Genomic DNA, 8,461 nt, shown 5'->3' on the forward strand with positions numbered 1-8,461 from the left:
GCAGCCTCGACCTGCTGGGCTCCGGGGATCCTTCCACCTCAGCCTTTCAAGTAACTGAAACTACAGGCGCGTGCTACCACGCCTGGCTAATTTTTGACTTATTGTAGAGATGAGGTCTCGCCAAGTTGCCCAGGCGGGTCTCGAACCTGTGGGCTCAGGCAATCCACTTACCTTAGCCTCCCAAAGCACTGGGATTACAGGCTGAGCCACCGAGCCTGGCTTAATTTTTTTATTTTATTGTAGAGATGAGGTCTTACCATGTAGCCCAGGTTAGTCTTGAACCTGTGGGCTAAGGTAGTCCTCTCTCCTCGGCCTCTCAAAGTGCTGGGATTACAGGCTTGAGCCACTGCGCACAGCCTATGTTTAACTTTTTAAAGAACTGCCAAACTATTTTTCAAAAGGGCTGCACTATTTTACATTCTCACCTGCAATTCATTAGGGTCCTGATTTATCTACGTTCCCACCAACACTTATTATTGTCTGTTTTTTATTATAGCCATCCTAAGGGGTATGAAGTAGTATCTTCATTTGCATTTTAAAAATTACCAATGATATTGCACATCTTTTCATGCTGATTTGTTTGTTTTAAAGAAGCCAAAGACGTTTTTATGTGCAAAATTTCCTGATTTTAAAACATTTATGCAAATGTTTTGCTAAACAACCCAGGAATCAAACAAAACAATTTCTTTTTTATTTTCGAAGTGGAGGTTCTTGCACCATTGCCCAGGCTGGGCTCAAACTCCTGGCCTCAAGTGATCTTCCCATGAGTATCTGAGGTTACAAGTGTGAGCCACATGCCTGACTCAAAAAAACAATTTTTATTCAGAGACATGAACATTCTAAAACTGGAATATGCTTGTTTAGAATCCTGGATTCGCTTCAGGCTGAAGTGGGCACTCTGACATGTAGAACTGTTCCAAGTTAAAAAGGTCTCCAAAGTCACAAAACTGCAATTCGTCTAAGAAGCATGACTACAAGGGATATAACACATCAAACATATTTAAATTCGCAAATTCAAGATGGTACTCAAAACAAACATAAAAACAAAAATTCACACTTCCTTGTCATGCCTTTGGGATGCTAGAGACCTAATCTATTATTCTTAAAATAAAGAGAAAGGGATCAAGTATTGTCTGTTTGTTTTTTTTTTTTGAGTTGGAGTCTCACTGTCACCCAGGCTGGATTTTAGTGGCATGCTCACAGTCACCCCAGTGTTGATCTGCTGGGCTCCGGTGATCCTTATGCCTCAGCCTTCCAAGTAGCTGGAACTATAGGTGCACACTACCACACCTGCCTAATTTTTTTGATTTATTGTAGAGATGAGGTCTCACCAAGTTGCCCTGGCTGGTCACAAATCCACTGGCTCAGGCAATCCTCTTGCCTCAGCCTCCCAAAGTGCTGGGATTACAGGTTTGAGCCACTGCAACCGGTCTTGTCCTACATTTAACTAATAATCAATGCTTCAGCATAATCAGGTTATTGTTGATGAAAAGTTTCCCTTTATGGAATTATTCCAGCTAATCAATGAAGAGAAAGGATAGAATAAAAGTCACCGTTTTGCATGCCCTTTGAGTTCATGGATCTAAGAAATATTCGTGACCCTCAATGACTGTCAGCATCACAGAAAGAGACATCATATGTCAATGGAAGCACACAGTGGTTTTGCAAAACCAAAAACAAAAAGCTCCCAAAACCAAAAAAAAAAAACTAAAACCCAAACCTGAACCAGGCTTTAGACCATGGCCAGTGAACAAAGAATAAAACAAAAGAGGAACACGTTGATGGCAGCTCAGGATGCAGTCAGGTATCCAGCCTGGGGAAACTTAAAAGACAATGACCTAGTTTCTCCAACAACAAAAGTATAAGGATAAAAAAAGATAAAGGGGAATGGGGAATTTATATATTCAGGGAGAAAACAATCAGTCAGAATGTACAATTGATCAGGACGACTGACCTGACACTGGGGACCTACTGCTGGTTAGAATGGCGCGTGGCCAGAAGTTGCCCCTTGGGGGCACTGGGCGTGCATTTCTTTATTCCATTTGGAGCTGCCATATGGAAAACACACCCTGATTCTCATGAGATCACTTGCACTATAGGGGAACCAGCAGCGCAGGTCTCCAACATGCATTGCCGGGGCCGGGGGAACGAAGGGGCAAAGGCAGGACTGCCTTTTAAGCAATTATGCATTATACTTCCCCATATGGATGGCACACTAGCTGGTTAGCCTAGCTGCCTAGCTATCTAGGCCCACGAGGTGGTCGTGCTCCCAAATCAGAAGGTCTGGTGTGAACAGTGGTTTTCCTCCCTCCCTTTCTGTGAGACCCTGGAAAACTCAGTTTACCTCTCTGTGCTTCTGTTTCTTCATCTACAAAGCGAAGAAGACAATGACACACACCTTATTGGGCTGTTGTGAGAATTAAATATATAATCCTGTTGTGAGAAAAGTTATTTAAAGCACTCAGAGTAGTATCTGGCAGGATGTAAGCACTCAGTAAGTATTAACTATCATCGTAGAAAAAAGTCAGGAAGGATCTATATTAATATCTGTGTTACACAATGGGAGGTACGCATGTATACTTGGACGCCATGCTGAAATTTAATGGTCGATATGAACTTCATGATCTTGAATAGGTATTTCAGGTCATAGCTCAAAATTCTAAAGTCCAAAAACATAGGCAGTGTAAAATAAGTCTCCCTCCCACTCTGTCCTTCAACCACCCAGGTGCTCACCAAGCATGATTACTCTTTGAAGCAGATACATATTTATAAATGTTTTATTTTACATGGATGAAAGCAAACTACTCAGGCTTCTCTGCTGTTTTTTTTTGGTTTTGTTTTGTTTTTTCTTCTTTTAGAGAGAGGAAGGATGGTCCAGCAGTTAAGAGCACAAATACATGAACCAGGCGCTCAAGGCCAATCCACCCACTGCCTGCATGACCTTGGGAAGTCACCGACAGTCCATGTGTGTTTCTCTCTCCTTGATGGGGCTGGTGTGAGGATCATGAGTTAATATTTATAAAGTGCTTAGAGCAGTGTTGGGTGCAGCAAGTCCTATTTCTGGAATCCGCTTATCAGGTTTCTTGAGAAGATCCATTTTCATACATCAAGCACTCATTCTTTATAAAGAGCTGCCTTATAGCCTGCCATATGAATGAACCCTAATTTGCTCAGCCATCTGGGCTGATGGGCATTTGCATTTGTTTAGAATCTTCTTATATTGCAAAGCGTGATTCAAAGCTCTGCGTTCCTGCAAGTCTCATTCAGCTCCCAGAATGCACTGCATCTTCCCTATCGCCTGGCCTTTGCACCTGCTTCCCTCTTTCCAGATCATTCTTCCCCTGCATTGTGACCACCTGCCTGATTCCTGCATAACGTCCGGATCTCGGTTCCAACGTCCCCCCCTCAGGAAAGTGTCCACATCCACCTGGAAGAAGCTCCCAGGGCCCACCTTGCTTGTCTCCTTTCTTCCTGCAGACCTGGGGTGTGCATCTGGGAGAACCTGGTGTCTCACTATGGTCCTCCAGAAGGAAGACAGCCCTGCTGACATCTTGATCCCCAGAAACAGAAGAGTCTATTTGTGTTGAGAATTTAAGGCTTCAGACCTCCAGAAACGTCAGCTAATGCATTCATTTTGTTTTAGGCCACTCTGTTTTCAGCAGCAATGAGGAATGAACACAGCCCTGCTGTGCCCCCCCCCACCCCGTCTCCTCTGAGGTAGGCCAGGGGTCTTGATCATTCTCATCCCTTTCCTTATACTTCTAGGTACGTTCTATTATCAGGCCCATTTCATAGATGAGGAAACTGTGATGCAGAGCGGCTGGTAATTCGCTGGAGGGTACGCGGCGGTAGGTGCAGGGACTGAGACTGAACCGGGCTGGCAGGTCTGGAGGCCTTGCTCACTCCACACAACTTTCTCAGAGGAAGCAGAGGGCACTGAGGGCACAGAGGCTGGGGGGTGCTGGCTGGCATCTAATGAGCCTTGAATCAGACCGCGCTCCCTCCTGTTTTTGGCTTTTGTTTTTTATACGAAAATGGGGGTTCATTCCGTTACGTAGTCTCACCGGGGATGAGAAGAGCTCCCTCTGGCTCCGGCCTCTGGTCCCCAGTCCCTCACCTGTACCATGTCCAGGAAGGTCTGGAGGAAGAAGCTGACGGTGAGCATTGCCTGTGAGTACAGGGCACTCCCCACCCCGCTCCCCCTTCCCCCCTCAGGGTATAGCCGACCTTCCTGGAAGTGGTCAGTGATGTCAATTCCTAGCACCAAGACAGAGCCTAAGGCTGGGGCCTTTGCAGCCACTGGCCGCTCAACACCTCCATGTCACAGATGGGAAAACCACAGGCTGGAATGGCAGGCACCAAAACCTGTCCTAGGCTCAGCCTCAGGGGAGACAGTGTGGCAGCACCCATTACCTGCCCTGCTGGCTCTGTTTACAGAGGTGGGAGGATGTGGAGAGGGACTGCCCACCCACAGAGGGCCATGCACTGTGAACCCAGAGGGGGCCTTGAACCTCCACCAGGACAGACACAGCTTCCTCTTCCTGCCCCGGGGGGTCACAGGCTCCAGGCGGTTCCTCGTGTTGCCTACCCCCCGCCATGAGCCTCACTTCTGTCACCTAACCAGATCCACCTTCGAAGGCCAACCGACCTGCATCTCCTTCTGCAAGCCCTCCTGTATTCTACTACCTTTAGGGGTCTCCTACCGCTATGGCTGGCCCGAGTCCCCAGGGCTAGAAATTGTTGGTTTTACAAAAGAGTGTGATGGGCTTCTCCATATGGACCGTGGGCCCAGAAGGGGCAGGTCATTTTCAAGCTGTCTCTGGTCCCTGCTCCCTGCATTGAGACAGGCTAGAGCCATGCTGTGTTGAGGGCACAGGGTCCTGACTCCACCCTTTACCAGCTCTGTGACCTTGAGCAAGGTACTTCACCTCTCTGTACCTCAGTCTTCCCCTCTGTAGAATGGGGATGATGAGAGTCCTTCTGAGCAGGTGTGGAGAGGCTTAAATGACTCAATACATGCAAAGTGCTGAGGACATGGCCTTGTTCCTCCTTTGAGCATTATCCTTTGAGTATTATCAACCATCCAGCAGATTAGGAGACTGAGGCCCATAGGGAATGGACATGTCCAGGGTCACACAGTTAATAAGCAAGAGGAATGGGGTAGAAATTCAGATCTGACCATAGGGTGGGGTCAGGCTGTCCAGGCTGCATCTGGGCTCCTTTCCAGAAGGTGAGAGCAGCCCATCCTAATAGAATCTGGCGCACCTGGGATCAGCCTATGTTATTTAACAGTTGGTTTGTTCAAATGCGTCTCAACACCCGGGCTGCATTGTCTTACATTTCTTTTGCCCCATAAAAATCCTCCCTCAGTGGCTCAGCCTGTAATCCTGCGCCTTTGGGAGGCTGAGGTGAATGGATTGCCTGAGCCTGCGGGTCCGAGACCCGCCTGGGCAGCGAGACCTCATCTCTACAATAAATCAAAAAATCAGCCGGGCGCGGTAGCTCATGCCTGTAATTCTGGCCACTCGGAAGGCTGAGGCGGAAGGATCGCCGGAGCCCAGCAGGTCGAGGCTGTGGTGGCTGAGAGCGGCCACTGCACTCCAGTCTGGGCAGCAGAGTGAGACTCCAACTCAAAAAACAAAACAAAACAAAACAAACAAACAAACAAACAAAAAATCCTCCCTCTTCCTTTTCCTCTCTCCTCCCTTTCTCCCTATTCCTTTCTTTCTCTCACTATTGCTCCGTGGAAGGAAGTAGGTTCCCATGGAAGCGGCCTCCCGTTGATCCCAACCCATGGCCCTGGGCCCAGTCTCAGGACAACCTTTGCTCTGGCAGCCAGAATGGGCTTATTTATCCCCTTGGATACAAACAGCCCCCAGCCCCGCCCTCCACAGAAGCCTGAGTCTGTTATCTGATGAGTTCCACGCCCCCTCTGGGGGGGAAGGAGTGTGAGTGAACCTCCCATCCAAAGGGTGGTGCACTGGACAGGTCACTGCTCTTCTCCAAGCCTCCTCTCCCTATCCCGGGTGACATAAAAGAGACTTGTAGGGCTTGCCTCCTCACAGGGCCATAAAGATAACAAGGCAGGGCTGCAGGCAGGAGAGCGCCACAGGGAGAGCTGGTTAGAGCACCTGACAGAGGCGAGGGGTTATCATTTCATGGAAGATGGCAGCAAGCGCCGCATGTGAAGTACACTAATGACACAACACAAGATGACACACACGTACACAACACCACACATGTTGCACGCCTCCAGGCCAGTGTTCTCAGCCGCAGATGCACATTAGAAATTGCCTGTGAAGCTTTCTTTTTAAACTTTTTACTCTGGAAATTTCCAAACCTGTCCCCTAGTTAATGCCATGGAACCACCCACAGCTCTGTGCATCTTGTGTCCTTTATTCACACGTCCCCTGACTTTTTTCTGGATTCTTTTAAAGCAAACACCAGACATGGTGTCATTTTACCTATGAATGCCTTAATGATTTTCTCTTAGTGATGAGCTGACAATATCAAACTTGTCAAAATTAACGATTCCTCAAGGTCACCCAAACTCAGTTCACGATAAGATTTCCTTGACTGTTGGCAACTATGTTGTTTAACAATCGGTTTGTTTGAATGCATCTAAACACCAGGGTTGGTCTGTCTTACATTTCTTTTGCTCCATAGAAATCCTCCCTCCCTCTTCCTTTTCCTCTCTCCTCCTTTTCCCCCTTTTCCTTTCTTTTTCTCACTATTGCTCTGTGGGAGGAAGTGGGTCATCTATCCTGCAGAATGTCTTCCTTGTGGTGGTGTTGAACGTGTTCTTCTGTGCCCTGCATTTCCTGTGAACTGGTGGTTAGACTGAAGGCTCAGTCAGATCCAGGTTCCATGTCCTCAGTTTTGCCAGAGGGGGTATGCATGACACTCCGAGGGTTCTCTGGCCCAATCACAGAAAAGCAATTCAGGAGCCCAGTCTAGTTTTAAAACAAAGTTTATTAGAGAGAGAGAGCGCATGCGGGTGGTGGGGAGTGGCATGCCTGAAAAGCAGCAGGCTTTTCCTGAGGGAGCATTTGACAGGCAGGAGACTTGATAAGCTTTTACAGCAATTGTTATGTTAAACATGAACCTAAGGGGTGGGCTTACACTGGTAAGTCCTTGTTTCAGCCTGCAGGTAGTCAGCCTGCTGTACAGATAAGGAAACATGTCTGAATGCTTCCCCTATTTTAAAACTACCTACAGGAAATTTACTTCTAACCTATGTCTGACCTACGATAAGATAACCTGCTTTAACTCCCTCCCTTAGAGATTTTTGATCCCATAATCATGCGGTGTATGGAGGGAAGAAGGTCTTTCTTCTGAAACTTCTTCAAAGCTGACAAGAGGAATAGGCCTACCTAGCTAGGGATCAGAAATCTTTCCCTGGGTTATCTAAAGTGTTCAGGTTGGTTTAAATGGTGTCATTGATTACAGGCATCCTTGCATGATTATTGTGGGAGCATGAAATTGCTCGATTCTGAAATAAACAAATTTAACCAGGCAGTTAAAGAGACATGGACCAAAAGTTAGCAGGTTTATAATCATTACAGTAGGTCCAACAAAAGAAATAACCCAAGCCAAAGAGGGTATGGAGTTATTAGCAGTGTCCCAAACAGTGTTTGCCGCTCCTTGTGCAAAACCATGGAGATGCCTAGTCTTGCTGTAAATTTTAAGTATATCAGGTTTTCCTAATAACTGTACAAATCCCTCCCTGTGCAGTAAGTAGAGAAATTAAATGAAACCGGGCAAATTGACAATTCAGATGACAGCTGATCACCTTTTGTACAAGGGCTACAAGGTCTGCGGTTACTAGCACAATTTAAATGACAAACTCCAATGTCTGTGGCTTTATTATAAGTAGGTAGCAGTGAGATTATAGCAAGGAATGGCTGAGCAGGTAAAGAAACCTCAAGGAATAGTCATCGAAACTCAAGACCAGATACCTGCAGCCCACTCTCTAGCCTAACAGTCATTACACAAGCAAATGTCTGTGCCAAAAGCAAACGCGTGGTCTTTCTTTCAAGTTTCCCTCTCAGGCACTTCCCTACTCTCTCTCTCTCTCTCTCCCTCTCTAACAAATTTTGTTCTTAAACTATACTGGCCCCCCTGAAATGCTTTTCTGTGGTTGGGCCAAAGAACTCATGGAGTGTCACACCCCACCCGTCGACATCTTTCTAGTTTGCTTTTTCTTTTTTTGGGTCGGAGTCTCACTCTGTCACCCAGACTGGAGTGCAGTGGCTGCTCCCGGCCACCGCAGCCTCGACCTGCTGGGCTCCGGCGATCCTTCCGCCTCAGCCTTCCGAGTAGCCGGAATTACAGGCATGTGCTACCACACCCGACTGATTTTTTGATTTATTGTAGAGATGAGGTCTCGCTGCCCAGGCGGGTCTCGAACCTGCAGGCTCGGGCAATCCACTCACCTCAGCCTCCCAAAGGCGCAGGATGA

Source organism: Carlito syrichta, unplaced genomic scaffold (assembly GCF_000164805.1).
Source record: "Carlito syrichta isolate Samal-C Ts95f unplaced genomic scaffold, Tarsius_syrichta-2.0.1 Scaffold274096, whole genome shotgun sequence".
Taxonomy (NCBI): Eukaryota; Metazoa; Chordata; class Mammalia; order Primates; family Tarsiidae; genus Carlito; species Carlito syrichta.